Genomic DNA, 21,944 nt, shown 5'->3' with positions numbered 1-21,944 from the left:
ACAGTTTCATTTAGCGCCACACACCAGGGCCAGGCATGTGATGGTGTTTGATTTTCATAGCGTTGCTAATATCGCCAAAAACTGGGTCAATTTTACAGCCGGCAATAAACTGCCGATGCATTGCGTTGCACCAGAGTACAAAGCTTCCCTGTGTAAGCATGGTTGGTTGTAGGGAATGAAGGAGGAGGGGGGGGCGCTGTAATAACCGTGCCGCTTTGGAGCACGGAGTGTGTATCAAAGTGGAATTGCTAAAATTTTCACGCAATGCACAAAAGCGAGTGCTGCTGCATGCAATCTTTGCTGCGGAAATATTTGTGCACTTCGCAATTGAGAGAATTCAGCTGGAATCGTGTAATTAGTAGTTGATGCTCTGTTGGCGCTCGTTGCGTTGTTTTTTTTTTCATACTCTAATTACTGTCGAGAAATGTGTGGGTGTTGGTGTAGGTGTCGCTGCAAAGTTATTGCTGTAAGTTGGACTTTGTGTAACGGAAAATGCTGCGCTGCACTTTAATGTGTTTTCTTTGGTAATTAAAATCACTCAATAAGAAACAATTTGGTTTTATCGTCACTCTGGGGTAGTTTGTAATGCCAGTTGATGGAATAAGGTCATTTCATGCCTCTTTAGTCAATTGGGCTACATTTTTAAGAAAACGGGATCCTTAGAAATGGTATCAAAGTTGCGCAATAACTAGTCCCAACTCCCACGTAACGGTACTTAAATTAAGTCACTAAAAACGCGTAAACTTTAACGTATAATATTGAAGCCGTAGTCTGCCGGAAACAAAACTAGTACTAGTTTAGGGACGGGAGAGCGCTCATTACAAGATGGGTGTTTATAATGTCTCAATCATTTTATGCAAATTACTGAATTTATTAGATCAATTCGAAGAAGTAAATAAAATAACAGTAAGCGGAACAGAGAGATAAATGGTGTGCTTTTGAAGGCTAGCTAAAAATGGCAGTGGTGACTTTACCTCCAAAGTCGAAAATAGATTAAAGGTTTCACTAAACTAAACTAAAAATATAGTTTCTAATATCTCCAGTAAAAAAGTAATGAAATGAAAAAGACCTAAAGACCTAAGAACTAATCAGCATAGTTCTTGTGGGCCACTATATAATTGAAACACTCTATGACAAGATGCTCGTCCACCAGAGCAAACAGAATAGCACTCCGTGACAGATTCACTTTTCCACCACAAATCTAGAATTAAATTTCATCCCAACCAATGTTCCAACAGTAATAGATCGATGACGACCACATTTCTCAGCAAATTGATGTTGTGTTGTGTGTGCCAATGTGTCATAAATCGAGTAAGTCAATAAGTTTAACTTCAACCAAACTCCGTCCCTATCAGCTGTGACTGACTGGTAGCAGATCATCCTACGAGCGAAGCAATTGAATAATGCAGTCCTATTTGAGTCATACAGTTAATTATGTCATACAGTTAGCATACAGCCTTAATTTCAAATTGAAGAAATATCAATATGATCTCTAAAGAAAAACCTTAAGGCTAGCTATCGAGTTCCGAAATAAATTCGGTACTTCACGAACAAAAACACGATCAAGTCCCAAATTTAAAAATAAAATAAATATTGGATTTGAAATGTTCTGTACCGTAATAATAATACCAAAAAACAGAGATGAAATTCTATATAGGTGTATGGAACTTTAAGTGGAAATCTTGCATTCGACTTTACACCTTTTACGACATAAAAAATGTTGGCTCCAAATTTCACGACACTAAACCGTAATCAGTAATTAATGATTGAATAGCTTTGAAGTGCCTACTTAGACATTAAAAGGAAAACTGGACAGGCAATAGAAAGCTATTTATTATAATTACATATACTTAAGCGTTCCTTTTTTGAGTGGGACTTACGAAAATAAGATGGAAATAAGAGTTAAGGTAATGAAAAAATTAATTAGAATTTTCAAATGGTATCGAATTTCAGAAAGAAAATTAAAAAGGATTTTAACTGATACTTGAAAGTTTGAAAAATGACGGTGGGTGATTGAAACTAATTGCAATTCATTTGCATCCAAAGAAAATCAACTTCGTCGGCGACCTTCACTGTTATTTTTTATATGCATGAGTGGACAATTGAAATTTATTGGAGTGGCTGGATAAACTTTACATTTAGAATGAATACATTATTGAAATTGAAATATTTTCCATATAATCGATTAACAGGATTTTAATTTTGTCGGGTTTCATAAATTTTTCAGTCAAATTTTTAATAATTGAGATAAATTTGATACTTTTTAGCCCCCTTATTCATGCATTACGAGAGATGTTAAAAAATATTTAAAGGTTTCTATAAGCCATTTGGGTATTTGTAATACAGAGGTGAAATAAAAATTAAAAAATTCGACGCTTCGTGTAACCTCCCAATTTCCAGACGAGCCACTAACCTTTTTAAGTTAGACCCTAGACCATTTCTTTGTGGAAACGAATGATATTCTAATGGAAATATTTTAGCAAAAATTCAGAGGCAACATCGGCAATAATGTTCTTATGATCGAAAGGATTGTAGATCTATGATCACGAAAGAGGAATACACAGCGCATCATCAGGATAGCATTACTATTTGGCGTTAAAAACTAAAATTCGGGGGTATCATAATATGATATGGCTCCCTACTCCCTTACACCTTTGATCCGAGTGTATTTGCGATTCTAATGGGGTCCATCCATGGCGCACTTCATGGAAATAAAAACTTTTAACATCTGGACTTTCATAAATAAATGTATACTCATCCGAAAATATGAGATGATGTCACTCCTTAGATGTTAAACGTGTTTGAACAATAATTAGGCGTACTTCTTTTTGCAACTTATTAAGTTGTGGATTTTTCTTTAGTTTCTGCCTTTTTAAACGTTTAGCGTCCTTAACCACGCTTTTAGTAGTTTATGGGAACATTTAAATATTATTTTTCTTTAATTTTGATGGAAGAGTTGTGATAATTTGAAGATTTTTTGAGTCTTCACCGCCCGCCTTCTTTCGTAAATCGACGATTATTGCCACATTTGAAGCACTTTTCATAAGTTTCTTTATTTCGAAGAAAATTGAAAATTATTCCCACTTTTTCTGCAGTTTTGGTCAAAAAAATTTGGATAAAAAATTTCAAGTTTTCGATAATAAGAAGGTCAAGGTACGATTAATTGACCATTGTTAAGTGTATTAATTCCCAGAAATCGCTAAGTGTAGCTAACTTGCCCTATCTTACGGTCTTATAAAATCGAAAATAGGTTGAAAAATTGGAAAATCGAAAAAGTGAAGATAGACCCTGTTTTGTGATACGAAATCGGCATAAAACAACATCTCAATAATGAGAAGGAACACAGTAAAATTGCTGTTGCATAAAATGCACAAAGTAAATAACAACCGAATAAAAGTATTAAATATATCACCAGCATTATAAATAATCGTAGCTCTGCGGCAGCGTGAGCTCCTCAAAAAGGAAATTCACAGCGGAATTGAGTTACGAAATAAAACGACAAAGAGTAAGTAGAATAACAAAATATAAAGAAATGGAAAGTAATGAATGAAAAACGCGCTTGCCGCTGAGGAAACAGATGTGCGCCAGCGGACAATGAACGGCGTAATGATAAAAGTTACGCAAATGCATATATACCTATATACTTGAGAGCAAAACAAAAAAAAAAAATTTAGTACGAATGTTGAAGAGTAAAGGAAATGTGAGTGAAGAAATGAAAAATTCAAAGAAAGAAATCTCATTCAATCTCGCTAAATATATAAGCATGCCTCCGAGTCGAGTGTGCCGTGGGTAACCATACACTCTCCGATTCCTTTTTTGGCATTTATTTCAAATGATGCCACAAACACCCGCACACACACACACAGAGCTGTGGTTCTTCCGTGGCATAGCACGGTGCTGCCTAGCAGCCAGCTATTATGCGCGGCAGCCTCGCATATAATGCCATTGCCAAAGACTAGCGGAAGCGGATGTTTTGTTGGTTTTGTTGTTGTTTGAGTGAGCAATAATAGAAATTGTTAGATGAAGTGGTTTAAGAAGAGGAGCAAGAGTGAGTGAGAGCAATGCCATTCCACCGAGCAGCGCCGATTCACCCACTTTGGTGGCAACAAAGTTTTATTGTTTACTGAAGGTTAAATGTTGAAATGTTCTAAAAACGCATATTTTATTCATCTGAATGGAATACTTAATTTTTTTTTATCAGCTCTGCTAGCTTGCATATCAAGTAAAAATTTGTTGGAGAAATTTTCCGCTTCGTCTTGTTCTTGCAGCTTCTGTGCTTTTTACTTGCATTTCATATTTTTATTATTATTATTATTTGTTATTTACCTTTGCGAACCAAAAAACCAAAAAAAAAAACAAATAATTCCATTGTATCTCACCATCCGCCACTTGCTTCTATTTATGCTGGTTGATCTTGTGTTGGGGAAATTCTTTTATTTTCTTCTTTAGTATCATTCTTTAGGCGTAAAAACTTTTACCACTTAACATATTACGCCAATATACGAGTGTGCTAGCTGCAGTCTCAGCGTGCTGTGCATAAATGAATATCATCACTCAAGACCGCCACTCAAATGAAAGAAGTTTTGTCTTAGAAATATGTTGATTTCATTCAGTACGCCCTTGAAAGCGAAAGTTCGCTGCTTAGACTGCGTCTCAATTGGGTTAATAGAATTTTTAATGAACTTCATATAGTCTTTTTAACTCTCCTTTTGTTCTAAGACGCAAGTGCTAAAAACTGTGCTGAGACGTTATAGTTTTTGCGTACGCGCTCATTCAAATTCGGTTGGCCATTGTTCTTACGAAACATAATTGAACGACAGAGGGCTCAATATATTGCGTTATTTTACAACAAATATGGAATCTATTGATTTAGGTCAGCTTTGAGCGGCTGCTAGTAAGAGCAAATGTCGACGATCTCTGAAGAGAATACTCCGAATATATTTCTGACAAGAAAAAGCTGCTTCTAAAAATGTGTCCGATATCTGACATTTAGAACATTGTACATCAAATATCTGAAGAAGTTGTTAGTGCAATAAGCCTATCACCACTCGGATATCACCATTATGTCAAATTTCGTTTGGGAGATTCATTGAATCGTAAGTGAAAGGTCTGCTTTCATTATAATGAAAATACACATCCATAAAAATCAATCACAATAGTGAAATAATGGTAACCTCCTACCGAATCAGAAGTTTTAATTAGATAACGTATAGTAAAAAAAGGTTTGTGAACAGACATAACCAACGAAAGTATAATGACTGCCCAGCGATCCGATGTGTAAGATATATATATTATCATTATCAGAAAGTAACAACAAAGTGTTTCAAAGCAGTTTCGAAAAATGTTGCTTCAAAGGAAATATTTGGAAACATAGTTTCTAAAATTTTAATGAGGAAATATGCGTCCTATGATTAACATTGAAAGATTTACTCTAAGTATATGAAAAGAATATATTTCTCTGTACTACAGTAGCCCGAATACAATTTTTCAATCTTTTCACTTTTTGGTAACGACCGGATACTTTTACGATTTATGGTAAATTTATTTCGGTTCCTTTTCTATGCACATCTTATAGGCTAGCCGAAACCAACTCAACACATTGTCTTAAGTTTATTCGGTTATAAAACGAAATTTATCGTATCAAAACGAATCTGCGAATGAATTATTCGAAAAGAACATTGTAGAAAGTCCAAGTAAAATTTTGTTAACAGAAAAGTACGAAATCAGGCATTCAAAGTTGATTTTTTATCATATTTGTGATTTTAAATTTCTCTTAAAAAATATCCAATAGAATAACGAAAATCATCAGAAATCGTATATGAGGGCTGAGGTACTGATTTCACTCATATTCACCACCAATGTACATTATATCCAAGACTATACGCTCATCTAATTTTGCTAAGAAATCTTACATATTAATCGATATATACGGAATAAAGCCCACCGCATTGTCGAAAAGCCGTATATCAGGTATATGGGAAGTTATGACTCGATTTTAACCATTTTGGGTACTGAGACACATTATTAGAAGAAAAAGATTCCCTCTGAATTAAATTAAGATATCTGAGAGATTTGCCGATATTTTCGGTGAAAAATTGCCATAAGGCACTGAGCTCTTCATATTCGATATCAGGGGAATTGAAATGATATAGACCGATCTCGACAATTTTTCAAAAAATGAAACTTTGAGCTGAGAACACAGCATTTTTGTAAAGTTTTATTCCACTATCTTCATTGGTTCATCATGTATATATTATAAAGTGAATGAATCAGATGGAATTTAAAATTTAGTTATATGGGAATTAGGCGTGGTTATTAACCGACTTCACATATTTTTATGGTACGTAATGGGGTACGTAAGGAAAGTGACGGACAAACATTTAGATTCGGAATCTACTCGTCACCCTGATCACTGTGATATATATCTATAACCCTATATCTAACTCGTTTAGTTTTAGGTGTTATAAACAACCGTTATGTGAACTAAACTATCTTAGCAACATTGTTGCAAGAGTATAATAAGTGAAATTGAGTTTGGCACCAATAACACTAAGAAGCAATAATTTATGCTAACCTCATTGCATATGCTGCTGCTATCTGACTTGGAACCACATTTGCTACTTACAAATAGAAACTATTACATTTCGAAAATACATAAACATTCCTTACTTCAATGTTCAAAATTACTCCAAACTTCATTCCCATAATTTATATGACTATCGCAGATACGATTTTGAACTCCTTAAAAACACTTTATTGCCTATTTGCAGTTATGCTTTCTCCATTGGCAGGCTATAAATGCTGCATGCAAATTATAGACTTTGAAATCACACTATGAGATTGATATGCTCTCCTCCTCCTGGCACCGATTTGATTGCCAATTTATTGCAACTGCTCGGTACGGCCAATGTATGCGGCCGGAAAATAAATCATACAAATCACTTGTGTTTTATAAACTGCACATTTCCTGCACCAACTTGTCACTGTCATACTTGTCCTGCAAAGAGGCATGAAGCGCATGAGGCGCTGCACCACATGACAAATACAAATACGCATTGATGCCTCGGCTCGGATATCCAATAACACTTATGAAAACAAAGTGCAAAGTGAGTGAATCAAATTGCTATCAATTCGAATGCTAAGAATTGCAGAAAAGGATTAAACTATGTACGAGACGAGTATGCATGCGGTGGGGAGAGCGGCAATGAATGAAAGGCAAAAAGTGATGGTGGTCTTGCAACACATGCGTTTATTGAATTTAAATATTACACTTGTGTCTGTGTCTGTGTATGTGTGTGTGTGTGTTGGAAAGTTGTTTTTTCTCGTCAAGTAAACTCACTTTAAATGGAAATTTGTCGCACTGACTTGGTGATGAGTTTTTGAATTGAATTGCATTTGCTGCTGGAATAATACTTAAGACTACACCAACAACAATAATAATAACAACAACAACAACAACAACAATAAACATTAAGATAGCGTGTGTATAAAATGCAGGAAGCGCTGCGATAATGTGGCATTAGTTGGTATTTGCCACCCTTTCGTCCCCCTATCAAGTCGTTTTACTCAAATGACAATTGAATTTGCACAGACACAAGCTGCATCTACAACAACAACAAAAAATACAGTTATCAAAAAAAAAAACCAGAAAAAGAAAAGAAAATATGAACTAGCACATATTAGCGACACTGGCAAGATAGTAGGAGTTTTCATGAGGGAGGGGTTGTGTGTGTTGCCATTGCATATCCGCCATTTGGGATTTGTTAAGGCAGCTGTGAATAGTGCAAGCTGCCAGCAAAATGTTTTGCTCATTGCATTTGAATTTGGAAAATAACAAAAAACAACAACAACAACAAACAAGTAAGGAAGGGCTAAGTTCGGGTGTCGAGTGCCGAACATTTTATACTCTCGCAATTTATTTATTTAATTCTATTATGTTTTCGGTAAAAAAATTGTTCGAAGCACTGATGTCCTCATATTCGATGATAGGGTCTTCAAAACTTATGGACCGATTTCGACGATTTTTAGAAGGGCGATGCTACTCTTTAAATGCAGTATTTTTGCAAAGTTCTGTTATATATTGTAAAGCAAACGATTCAGATCGACTTTAAAGTTCTGGTATATGGGAAGTAGGCGTGGTTGTGAACCGATATGGACTATTTTGACAACATATCATTGAAAAGCTCGGAAGAATAATATCTTATACCGAATTAAATTTCATTGAAATTGGTAGAGTAGTTTCGGAAGTAGGGTTTTTGACCCATAAGTGAGCGGAGCCACAACCAGTTAAAATTTTGTATATCAATTTGGGTGGAGCCCTTCTGTACCTTCTTTATAATGAAATTTAAGGTTTCTGGTGTTTTGCCTTAAGGAATTAAAGCATTTTTAGTAATTTTCAACATAACCTTTGTATGGGAGGTGGGCGTGGTTGTAATCCAATTTCCTCCATTTTTGGACTGTATAAGGTAGTACCTAAAAGAAACGATTCTCGGTTGATATAGCTTAAGTAGTTTACGAGATATTTACAAAAAACTTAGAAGGGGCGGGGCCACGCCCACTTCTAAAAAAAAAGTACATCCAAATGTACATCTCCGTAATGAGATCCTTTGTACCAAATTTTACTTAAATAGCTCAATTTATGGCTTAGTTATGGCACTTTATGTGTTTTCGGTTTTCGCCATTTTGTGGGAGTGGCAGTGGTCGGATTTCGCCCATCTTCAACCTTCCTATAGTGCCAAAAAATAAGTTTCGTCTTAATTTTTACTCAAGTTACGGCTTGCACGGGCGGACGGACAGATGGGCATCCGGATTTAAACTCGACTCTTCACCCTGATCACTTTGGTATATATAACCCTATATCAAACTCGTTTAGTTTTGGGTGTTACAAACAAAAACAAAACTATAATACTCTCTTAGCAACTTGTTGCGAGAGTATAAAAAGTTTAAAATTTAAAATGAAAGAACTTGAAATAATAATAACAATGACAACACAGCCAAAGTTGCAGTAAAAGTCAAGCAGAAGTCGACAAAAAACAAAACAAAGCACATGCACAGCTGTGGTTGGTAAACAGCAGTCATCATACAGCCACACACACACCACTACATATGATTTGCAAAAGTTTTTTCATAACTGCACATTTTTTGCTCGCCACTGCAACAGTCTTTTCACAGCTGACAGCAAATTTGCTAGTGATTTCCCAGGCTTTTAGCCAGAGCAAGCTATGTACGCGCCACTGGGTAAAAATGATATCTTAGCAGCCACACAACAACAATAACAACAGCAAACACACATGTCGCACATAAGCAAGTGTGTGTGTGTGCGTGTGTTGCCAACATTTGCACACATTTGCAACATTTGTTGACAATTGAATTCGAATTTGGTTTTCTACGAATTTCGGTTTTGTTTTTCTAGTTTGTTATGTTTGTTGTTTTTGCCATCTCTACTGTTGCTGCTTACATTACTCCTTACTTTAGCCGCTCAACTGCTTCACAATTGTCTGCACGACGATTTGTTTTTCTTATGAATTCTGCTTCTTCAACACAGCTCATGTGTTGTTGGTGTGTAGCAACAAACAACAACAGCTTGGCGCAAAGCAACATAAAAATTTGTGACATTTTGGAAATCTAAATGGCAGTGACGGCCACACAACGGAAGAAATGGAGAGAGCACAAGCGAGGAGTGCGGAAAATCGATGTAGCAGAGAGCTTTGGCGTAAGAAATAAGACCGAAAAAAGAGATACGCTTCATAACGTACTAAAGTAGAAATTGATAACCTTACTTTGCTGCTGTCGATATTGTAGATCTTGAAGAAGAAATTAGATAAATAAAGTTACTTACGGCTGTTTGACACAGTGCTGCGAATGTGCGAGTGGAAACGAAAACAATTGCTGTGCAAGCAGCTGGAAGCATGTACATACATACATATGTAGATGAATATGTATGTATAGAAAAATATATAGACATTCTAGGACAACGACAGTTCGACCAAATTGTGACCAAATTTTTTTTCATCATACACATTTTAAAGATCCTTTTTAGCGATATGAAAGCAGTTTCGTACCAAATTTATTTACAAATAGCGGTAAGAACTACCAGGAAAATTTTTACTTTTAAGTAAACATTCCTTGAGAGGCTAAAAAATTAGTAAAATTTTTGGAACTAGGGTTTTAAGTTAAAATTAAATTATATCCAACCGGCAGTAGTGGTGAACCGAATTTGCCCAAATTAAAAAGTCCAATACCTCATATGAAGAATTCTAAATAGAAACTCAAAACCTCGAATTATCTAATACAAAGTCAAATCAACTGCTGAAATTCAAATTAAAATACGAAATGTTAAATTATAGGTTTGTTGATCTAAAAGATATCTAGAGAAAGGTATGAAGAACTCAGTGCCAAGGGTTACCCTTGCGTTGTGCTTCATGTGGAGTTATCAACTGTGATAAAAATATTTATTGTGCAATCTTCGTCTTTCGGTTATACAAGGCTTTTTTATGGCGTATAACCAAAGTCAGTGGAATTGATTTGCACTTGTATCAAAATTTTGAAAATCTATGTGAGCAAAGTATCTAAGACCTCATACACAGAGGATCCTTGTCTGCATAACTGCCAAATAATAAATAATGGTCTTACAAAACGATGTCGAAACGTAGGAACTGCAATTAAAACGAGAACATCAAATTTATTCCCTTACAATTCCGTTCTCGGCGTTTTTTCGCATTACTATCCTTTCTTCCACCACTATTTCGATCTTCTGCGGTTTTCTCATTGATGAAGTGGTAAAATCAATAAGAGTCCTTAACCCTAGACGGTCATCCTTCGTCAAAATGACTACGAACTATTTTATTTTCACTGTAAATATGTTTTTAATTGTTCGTGTTGATCGTGTTTTAAGTTAAAAGAATATAAGTTTTCCTTTTTATTTTTGACTTGTATTTATTAATAATGAAATAAATAAATAAAAAAAATAAAACGCGTTCATTATTTTGACTCACACCCTACTCAAAATGGATTTGAAATAAGTCGTCGTCATATTGACGAAGGATGACGTTAATGTACAAAAAAAAAAAAGGGTGACCGTCCAGGGTTAAAATACTTACGAAATGAGCTAGTAAAAAAACTTGCCGAATGTCAAAACCAGCCGAGGCCGAGATCATAAACAAATAAAACACTTTATAAAAGTAAATATCCCTTTTTGAAAAGTCTAACACGAACTAGAAAAAAAAGTAATTTTTAAATATACTATTGTGTTTTGAAATGAACAAAGCTATATTTATATGCGTAAATATATCCCCGCTCACATTTAAAGATTCATTACTTGGAAACCATCTCGTTCAGATCATGATCTAAGTGACGAAATTATGTATATTAGCACTAAAAATAAGACTGCATACTTAGTTTAAATGTAAATATCCCCTTTTGAAAAGTCACTTCTCATATATGTTTGTTGAATGGCAAAGATCAGATAAGAATCACTGCACACCAAATTGCGATCTCCGATTTCGTCTATTTAAAAATGAACATAGATTTCTGCTTGGAATTACACACATATTAATATAGATTAATGCCCATATGTATGGAATGAGACATCAGTTAGCCAAAATTCTAAATTCTAATTCTTCTAAAATTGCACCACTCGAAAAACCATATGTTTGAAGTTGTATAGAAAATCGAGTATCCAGATTCATATAGCAACTTTTTACTCAACTTAGATGACACAATTAAGAAATATGTCTGGCATTTCGCCAACAGCTTGACCATCATGTCTTTAAATCTTTACGTCTTTCGAATGAGATGACAAGCTTGAGCTGTTGACCAACTGTCTCCTTAGAGGCTAATGGCTCGACAGAATCGATTTCACCAAACACCCCTTATTGTAAATATGATTTGGCCTATCTGGCTCATATAAATATTTAAGAATAATGAAAAACAAATAACGGAAATTATCTCAAAAGCTGAAATATAATACTGTTGAACTTTCAGAACTCGTATTTCTATAATTCGGTGTTCTTCATAACTCGAACTCTTGAATTGGTAATAGAAGTCAAATTTCATAAAAATTACCTTCCGCAGCTCGTAGTCTCTCTAACTCAAAGTTTTTCTTTAGATTATAGTAATTCGAGTTAGGGACTCAACTGTATTTATAAAATTAGAAATATATTTCTTAAGATGCTGAAACTAAACATATTAAATTTTTAAATATTTGAACACAGAGATTGTCAATAATATTTACTAATGATTTTTATAATTTTTAATTCTTTTCAGATCTTTATTATAACTATAACTTAGTAATAAAGTGGAAGCAAGGTGAACTGGATTCCTTAAAGTACTTTCCAGTGAGTTATAGAATTATGTGGTAAAATATCAGGATGCAAATGTTACAACTTTAAAAATGCGATTCCGAAAAAAAACGTTATTTTGAAAACTATATTCAAAGAAATTCACTTAAAAAGTTTTAAATAATAGTGTTAAAATGTTTACTTCAATATTTTTAAATCACTAACAGCCGGTTACACGAAACAAATTTAAGTGATTATTTGTTATTATGTTTACGTTTTCTATCAGCTGATTTCCAATTTTTTTCCATTGTAACAAATAAATACAATTTTTTATTTACATAAATCTGCTTTTTTGCTTACTGACTATCCTGGCTATACCAGTGTGACCCATGTAAAATTAGTCGATTTTTGTGATTTTTTTTTAAGAAAGTATGTACTCAATCGAATGTTTCGAAGTTTTTTAGACAGAATAAAGTATATTTTCAGCTATATTTTAAGATTTTTTATTAACAAAAATATTGAAAAATAATTTAATTGATAACTTTTTTTAATGCCAAATTGACAATTTTCAACAAATCAAAAAGATCGTAGGTCATTGTATAGTAAATATATTCAAGAACATTCAGTTTGATTTTGAGAAATTGGCGTTTTAAGAAATATCGTTTCGAGAAAAAGATGTTTAAAGTTTCGACTCTGGCTCATTTTACCTGCGAGCGGTCGCACTTTAGAACGCTGCCATTCAAAAACTATTCAAGATACGACCTTACCACCTTCACAGGACATTTTTGAAAGTATTCACTATAGAATTAGTAAAAAAATAAAAGAATTGATTTTTTGAAAATGTCACACTGGTACCCCTTAAGTACAAAGTTAAATAAAATTTAAAATTATAATTAAATAGAACTTAATGAAAAAATTTCGTGAAACCGGCTGTAAGTGTTATTTACTTTCTCTTTTAATTTACTATTTACTATTCCATTTGTTCTAATATAATTACATATGTTATATAATTGATAATTGTTATATTAGATTATAAATTTCAATAAGTTAATTTAAAAATTTCCCAGCCTACTCTGATATTATTCGAACAGATTTGAGTTGAGAGACAACGTAATCTACTCATGTAAAGAGCGTAGAAAGATAAGAAAGTGAGTAAGATCTGTAGTGCGTTTCTGTAACTTTTCGTTATGATATCGAAAGAAATATCACTTTTGCGTAACGAAAGGTTTATAACGAACAATTGTTTTGAAGTGTTTCTGTAACTCAGAAAAGTCACCTTTCGTTATGGTTGTGGTGAGTCGTTATCAATGTTATAGAAAATGTGCTATAACTAAAATAAATGCATAAACATCTGTCAATGTACACGAATATATTTGTTTTGTTTACTCTTATTTTTTTATTCGTAAGTACAAATAATATTTTATATACTATATATATATTTTGAATGTATAAATTTATTATCAATGTTATAATTTCTTAATGAATCAAATTATGATAGCTGCTGCATTATTTGCCTTATTGGGGGACCAACGGAATATGTTACGCGTTCATCGGCAACATCTGAGGGATACAACTGACCCATTTCATTTGCCGGAAGCTCGCTTTGAAGAGCTATTCCGTTTAAAAAAAATCCCGCAATAGCCTTATTACAAGAGCTAAGTCCTCATATGAAAAGTGGCGAAAGGCGTAGTTTGTCCCAAAATCATTAAGAATGAGTGCAGTACTTCATTACTATGCGACAGGATCATATTTGAGAGTCGTTGGCCAAGATTTCGTGTGCTCATTAAGCAAGACAGTTGTGTGTCGTGCAGTAAAAGAAGCCACAAACATCATTGAAGGAAAATTAATGTGTAAATACATTAAATTTCCAACATCTTTAGAGGAACAAAACAAAATAAAACAAACGTAAGAAAATCATTATATAGACAATATAACATATACATACATAAAAAATATTGTGTATGTACAATGTACATATGTGTTTATATTTTTACAGATTTTTTTCATCTACGGGTTTTTCTATATATATATATATATATATATACATGCATATGTTTATATATAATATACTGAGCAAACCTTTTTCCACTGCTCAACGGTTTTACATGATCCTACGCATGCATTCATGCGTTCATTCAAACAGCATTAGCAGCTTTGCCGCTGTTTGGGCCACCAAATTGTCCGGTACCAACATTTCAATGATTTTTCAATAAATCTAGAAATTTTTGTTTTTGTTGTTTGCTAACTTTTCCACCTCTTACTTTTTTCTGTAAATAATATCAACAATATAAACATAAACAAAACATCAAAATTTTTCCAGCTTACCTCGCTCATCTTTGTTTTGGCGCAAAATATCACTGCAATTTTTTTAATGATATGATAACGAATATCATAACGAAAGAAATAACGAAAATGCTTTTCACCAGACTTACAGAAACATTACACTTCGTTATACTAGTGAATTCGATATATGGTTCGTTATTATGCATAACGAAAAGTTACAGAAACGCACTACTGATGATTTTCTTTCAAGTGATGGCATAGATTAATTTCCTAATACTACTCCCCATGCATCCCATATGAAATTAATTAAGTTCAATTAACTGTAACGTAATGCCTTTTGATGATTTGCTGAGCGTGCAATGCACACGTTCAAATTTGCCAAATACCATTCCAAAACAAAATAATGCAGACAGAAACACAACAATTTAAGAAAATTCTTGAACAAAATTCATAAAAACTTTCCTGAATAAACCGAACTGTAAATGTAAATATGACGAGATTGTACTAAACATATATGAAAATATAATATTTTATTTGAAATAATATTTGCACTGATATATTAAATATAATCAGTTTACAGATTTAGACACATAGAAAATATTAAATTAAAAATATCATATAGAAAATGTATACAGTATACAAATGTAGGCTAAAATTGTAAAATGTAAAATTATTTGAATTATTTGTTAGCGGTACTGGTACTGCTTAGAGGTGATCGTATAAATAATAGCAAGTAATTTTAGATTTACAATCATATATAAATGTACAATAAACATATATTTATGTTATTAATACATATAAATTGCATCCGTTAGCTAAAATATGATATGTGAAGCAGCGAGCAGAAGCAAATATTTGTAAATATAAACTCGTTTTGTGTAATATATGCAAATTACTACAAATTTATGTGCAAAATGGAAATTTTCAAAATTACAAAAACACAAATTTGCAACAAACGTTTATGATTACAGCGCATATTTATTTTAATTAGCATTCAAATTTATTTTACTGACATAAGTGTGTAAACAAATAAGATATGTATAGTGGCTCCAAAAGCCTGACATTTTCGAACAGCGGGTGAGTCATAGAAACAGTTTTTTAATTTGTTTTTTAATGATTTTGATATTAATTTTGACTTTTGAGGTTTGAAATTTTAAACTCTAAGGAGTTGATATTGAAAGTTTTCCACTTTTTCCACTGAGGATCTTATCAGAATATTATTACCTTTCAAATATTAAGTATTAGACTGAAGTAATTAATAGGCTTTACAAAAACAACGTTTTCATGTCAAAAATTTGAAATAATGTCCCGGATTAAATCCTTCTTCAATATATAATAAAGGGTGATTTTTTAAGAGCTTGATAACTTTTTTTAAAAAAAAAACGCAAAATTTGCAAAATCTCATCGGTTCTTTATTTGAAACGTTAGATTGGTTCATGACATTTACTTTTTGAAGATAATTTCATTTAAATGTTGACCGCGGCTGCGTCTTAGGTGGTCCATTCGGAAAGTCCAATTTTGGGCAACTTTTTCGAGCATTTCGGCCGGAATAGCCCGAATTTCTTCGGAAATGTTGTCTTCCAAAGCTGGAATAGTTGCTGGCTTATTTCTGTAGACTTTAGACTTGACGTAGCCCCACAAAAAATAGTCTAAAGGCGTTAAATCGCATGATCTTGGTGGCCAACTTACGGGTCCATTTCTTGAGATGAATTGTTCTCCGAAGTTTTCCCTCAAAATGGCCATAGAATCGCGAGCTGTGTGGCATGTAGCGCCATCTTGTTGAAACCACATGTCAACCAAGTTCAGTTCTTCCATTTTTGGCAACAAAAAGTTTGTTAGCATCGAACGATAGCGATCGCCATTCACCGTAACGTTGCGTCCAACAGCATCTTTGAAAAAATACGGTCCAATGATTCCACCAGCGTACAAACCACACCAAACAGTGCATTTTTCGGGATGCATGGGCAGTTCTTGAACGGCTTCTGGTTGCTCTTCACCCCAAATGCGGCAATTTTGCTTATTTACGTAGCCATTCAACCAGAAATGAGCCTCATCGCTGAACAAAATTTGTCGATAAAAAAGCGCGAAACACATTTCGAACCGAACACTGATTTTGGTAATAAAATTCAATGATTTGCAAGCGTTGCTCGTTAGTAAGTCTATTCATGATGAAATGTCAAAGCATACTGAGCATCTTTCTCTTTGACACCATGTCTGAAATCCCACGTGATCTGTCAAATACTAATGCATGAAAATCCTAACCTCAAAAAAATCACCCGTTATAATATCGGTTTCTATCACAGTAAAACATCCAGTTTTTCAAGGTGCTGAAAACGGTATTTGAGGTCATTAGATAAATGCATACTGAATACTCCTCTTAAGAACCTGAAGTGTCTACTACAAAGACATATATTCTTTTTGCTATCGCCGGCACCGTTTTCTAACACTTGTGAAAATGAAAACTCGAAAAGACGCGCTTTAAAGTTCTGCCTGAGCATTCGCACCTGCTCGACGCTCGGCCACTAAAACTGCTCTAGCTTCGAAAACACGTCGAATTGGCCTCTGGAATTTTAAAGACATATTCTTGGATAGTTTTGGAAGAGATTTAAAACAAAACGATTTTTTGAAGCCTGTAAAACAGACTACTGCCTTAAGGTACTCCATTGTCAAAAATAAAATTTCACAAAGTTTCAAGAGGCCTGATAAATCGTTTTCAAACTTCGGATTTCGGCTCGCAAAATATTGAATGGTGTATACATAGAAGAGAGAGCCATAATGAACCATACCCCTAAATTCAATGACCAGCTGAATAATTAAATGTCCTCAATGCAAAAAAAAAAAAAAAACTGTTCTTTAAAACCCTGAACTGAAGTTTTCAGTAAAATCTTCAAAGAAGAAATGGTTGACTAAAGTCTTCACTCCCGAATTCGCTTCTTTATGATCACTATCGACTCTCTCGACTTCGCCTTGCGGTATTTTAAGTGTTTTCACCACAACGTTTTTCAATTGATCTATCTTAAAAGAAACAACGAGAGTCAATATGATTTTTTATTTTTCAAAATACGTAAGAAAACTCCCATTAACAAACAAGATTTACTCGAATGACTCACCCTTTATAATTAATGAAAATTTCTTTTAGTAACCAATATTTATATTTAGTAAGAAATATTTTAATTTAAAATGATAAAAATATGCTTTTGAAAATCATTTCTTCTCTTTTGATTACTTTCAACCCCACCCGCAAGTTAGTTGCGACATAAACTGTAATTAAATTTTGCGAATTCCAAATTTGCAAAACGGCACTAGAAGTAATTCATTAGCAATTACTAATTACTTCAAAAGACTTAACGAAAATTAGCTACTAAAACACTAAGGCAAGTATATAAACAACCAACTACTTATGTAAAATACTATGTATGTATTTAGAACACATATTAATGTACACATATGTTAATGTAATTTAATTATGAGACATACATACATACATACACACTTCTATATTCGTAACAAAATTTTAGCAAATAAGTTTTGTAATTATAGAGCGTAAATTAATGAAATGAAATTGGATTTATTTAGCAACTATACATACGAAAACTCATAAATCAGAAATTAGACATCAATAATTAAGTAATAATTGAGCTAATTAAATAATAATAATTTTATGTTATAAATCAAATTTAGGTGAAACAAATAATTGTATTTAAAGTAAAAAATAAAATAAAAATACAAGAAAATATAAAAAACTATGGCTGAGAAGTGAAATTATATATTGAAAGAGACTTGCAAAAGTGAGTTAGCAGTAGCTTGATGGTATGTAGTGAGACGAGATTTCGAATGGATATGTGATTTGCATTGAAATTGATTGTCGAATAAATAATATATTTTCCTCGAATAATGAATGCAGCTGATGTTTTTCATTTCGAAAGCATTTATATTTGCTTGGAGCATTCGCAATATGTAAGTAATTATTTTAAAATTTTTAAAGGTACGAAATTTTATTTTTCAGTTTTTACTGTCGAGGGTCTTTACAAGTTCTCTTCCAGCAGAAGTTAGTCAAATATGGCATTTGATCTGATATGAAAATTATAGAGGAAGTTTTGAACAAGAATTAAAGATTTGCGGTATGGAAAACTTGTTCAACGATATATTCGAATATGTGGAGTAAGAAGAAATAGGTGGTGACCTGTGCACATAGCCTACAAGGACACTTTCCACCTAATGTGGAAAGAGAGTGGAGGTCTTCCTCTTTTACGTCTCCCACCAGCGTTTACTGCAGCGAACACTTTCAAAGCTGGAGTGTTTTTCGTCCGTTCGAACAACATGACCTAGCCTCGTACAGTTTATCGTTCCATCGTCTGCGGTATTCGACGTTGCCAATGTTCAGAGGACCATAAATCTCGCGCAAAACCTTTCTCTCGAAAACTCGGCTTAGTGCCGTCTTATTGGATGTTGACACCGTTCACACTTCTGCTCCATACATCAGGACGGCAATATTGAGCGACTTGTAGAGTTCTATTTTGGTTCGTCGCGAGAGAACTTTACTTTTCAATTGCCTAATCAGTCCAAAGTAGCACTTTTTGGCGTGAGTTGAGTGATTCTTATTTTGAGAAAAATAGCGATTTATGTCACAATATAGTGGACTATGTTACAATTCAGTCTCTTTAAACGATCGGGAGATCTCATTCGACACTGATTTCTCCGGCGTTTGGTTTTTTTTTTAATTTGGAAAATAAAAAAGTTATATGAAACCAAATCTGTAAAATGGGGCTGCCGTTCGTAGCCTAAATTGACAAAAACAAGCGCTGATGACGCCGGAAGAGTTCATTGTCCTGATGGAAAAGCAATTTGTTATTTTTTTCTTTTTTCTTAAGAATTCTTTCTTATTCGGTATTGAATTGGTCCGATAGTTTGGTTTAGCAGATACACTTGATCGTTTTGTCCTTTTTCAATTAGTCAATATAGATTACATGGGGCCAATAGGCCCGATCTGTGGTTGTCGTTTTTGTGGTCATCGTATAGAGCTCCTTGTCATCTCACTTCGAAAAGCGAGAACTTAATCGCGAGATGATTTGCTATTTAGTGAAATATAATATTCCATGAATATCACCGAATATTTACGAAAATATCGATTCGGCTGAAATTTTGGTATTCTATGACTCCCTTCTCTTGCGATATTCACCGTTTTGCGGATAAAAAGAAAATATTATTCTGAATATTATAAGTAATCTTTAACTTTACCAGATCAATTTTAACTTAAAGAGTTTCCACCGAAGGTGATGGATGTTTTTTTACGCGAATTTCGCACACGTTGCACATATTAACCACAAAAATAGCAATTGTCAATGCGCGTCAGCTGTGCTTCCAACAACGCAATACAAAGAGCGTCACTCGTGCATTAAAATGCGCGTAAAATGTGAAAAAATAAGAAAGTAGAAAAAGTAAAAAATGTTGAGTTGTGACAACAGAAAGCACCAACACCATTCCATTACAATGGCATATGACGCGGCCGCGGCAGCGGCAGCTTGAACAAATGACGCACGTTCCAATGTAAATATGCGACACTCCATCGATTGCACAATGCGGTGCAGCTGAGACAACAGTGGAACCTGCACTCTACCACCAAAGGCAAAGCCGAACGAAAGCGGAGGGAAACAAAGGAAAATTTGCGAATATGCGCCAGCGTCGCTTTTTTAAGTTGAAATATGCAAATAAATACACATTACATATGTAAATGCAATGCAAACAAAAACAAAGAAACCGAAAGAAAAGCCAAAGAAAGCAACGCTGAAACTGAAGCTGCAACTCAAGCTGAAATGCATTGCAGAAATGTAGAAATGCAGAATGGTGGCATTGACATATTCCTAATGAAGTTTGCATTCGTCTGTGCGTTCGTTCGGGCGTTCGTTCGAAGATACCTGCACGTGATCGTTAACTTAGCTTGATAGCGCGCCCCAAAGTATGCAACGCGAAAAGAGCAAGAACTAGAAAAAAGCACTTTTGTATTCAGAAATCAGCGAAGAACATGAAAGCAATCATTTATATGAGACAGCTGTAGAAGAAGCGTGCGGGTCTCTCAAGGTGAACGAATTTCATTCACATGCCATGAATGTTATGCTTCCATTTGCCATATCTACATATCTGCTGTTTTTTTGGTTTTCTTGATTGTCAAGTTGAATGCTTTCGGTGTAACGGATTACATTAACGGATACATTAACGGATTGCATTAAGGATGGAAAGAAAATAGGAATGTAAAAGAGCTATCTATATAGTATATATGTATCTATGTAGTTGTTATTGTAGTTGTTATTGGTTGATATTTCACCGCACGAAATAAATCTTAGTACCACAAGGCAATTGAGAAATCAAGAGATGTACATTATACACTTAATTGGGAGGAAACAGTGTTATATACTCTCAGGATATATATTATATAATATAACAATTTTAAGATCAAACAACATCAGCCCAGAATTACAGACAGAGATGCATTTATCAAAAATAAATTGTAAAAAACTAGTTTTTTGATATATAAAATTGTCCACCCTAACCACTTGAGCACTACCATCAAATAAAATATTGAGCAACCTCAATTTCTCAAATAACTCAGATGAGGCGAGCATTAAATATCTAAAATTAGCAATCGTAGATTTTTTTATTACAATTGTACCTAGTATACAATGATTAAATACTAACAACAATTCAATTCGAATAACTTAAAAATAATAATTAAAAGCTAAATTTTAGAGAAATTCATTTTCTGCTACAGTTGCCTTGCTAAGTCTGAAGGCCTCTTACGTTTCACTCGGTTTTCTCGTTCAGCAGTACCGATGAGTCTGGATACCTCTTCATTTACATGCTGTATAAGCCTCATTTCGTGAGTCTTTGCAAGTTTGGATATTTCGTTTACTACTGAACTCACACCAAGATCACGGTGAAGGTCAGCAGATCTAACATACCAAGGAGCATTAACTATACTTCTTAGTACCTTATTTTGGAAGCGCTGAGTGCGGGCAATACAGTTTTGAATTGAGCAACCCCATAGTTGAGCTCCATAGTCCCAAATTGGCTTTAGTACTTGATTATATATAAACAGCCACTCTTTCAATCGAATCGGATCTCCTACCGACTAGATGGTAAAACTTAGCAAATTTTAAATTAAACTCACACCTTTTTTCTTGACATGCTCTTTCCAGTGAAGCAGTGGGGATATCACTTGTAAAAAGCAAGTAAAGCATTGGCCAACACGATTCTGCATAAATAGTATATATGGGCTGTGGTAATACCTGAACCGATTTCACTCATTTTCACCACCAAGGTACACTATATCTAAGACTATACGCTCACTTAATTTTGCTAAGATACTTCACCTATTAACTGATGTAT

The 21,944-nt window shown here is 33.9% G+C and overlaps 2 protein-coding genes across 10 annotated transcripts in view; one reads left to right on the top strand and one right to left on the bottom strand.

Annotated features, from left to right (window-relative positions):
• Nucleotides 1-12,708, top strand: part of LOC105215508 (uncharacterized) — a 360,283-nt gene extending 347,575 nt beyond the window's left edge. For all 5 annotated transcript variants that reach the window (XM_054232144.1, XM_054232145.1, XM_054232142.1 and 2 more), the window contains one exon: nucleotides 12,265-12,708. The gene's annotated coding sequence lies outside the window, so the exon portion shown is untranslated. The remainder of the gene's footprint in view (nucleotides 1-12,264) is intronic.
• Nucleotides 1-21,944, bottom strand: part of LOC105212012 (uncharacterized) — a 463,761-nt gene that overhangs the window by 9,275 nt on the left and 432,542 nt on the right. The gene's annotated exons all lie outside the window — the stretch shown is intronic.

Source organism: Zeugodacus cucurbitae, chromosome 5, assembly GCF_028554725.1.
Source record: "Zeugodacus cucurbitae isolate PBARC_wt_2022May chromosome 5, idZeuCucr1.2, whole genome shotgun sequence".
Classification (NCBI taxonomy): domain Eukaryota; kingdom Metazoa; phylum Arthropoda; class Insecta; order Diptera; family Tephritidae; genus Zeugodacus; species Zeugodacus cucurbitae.
Note: the sequence above shows the minus strand (reverse complement) of the source record. Positions and strands in the feature narration are given on the sequence as shown.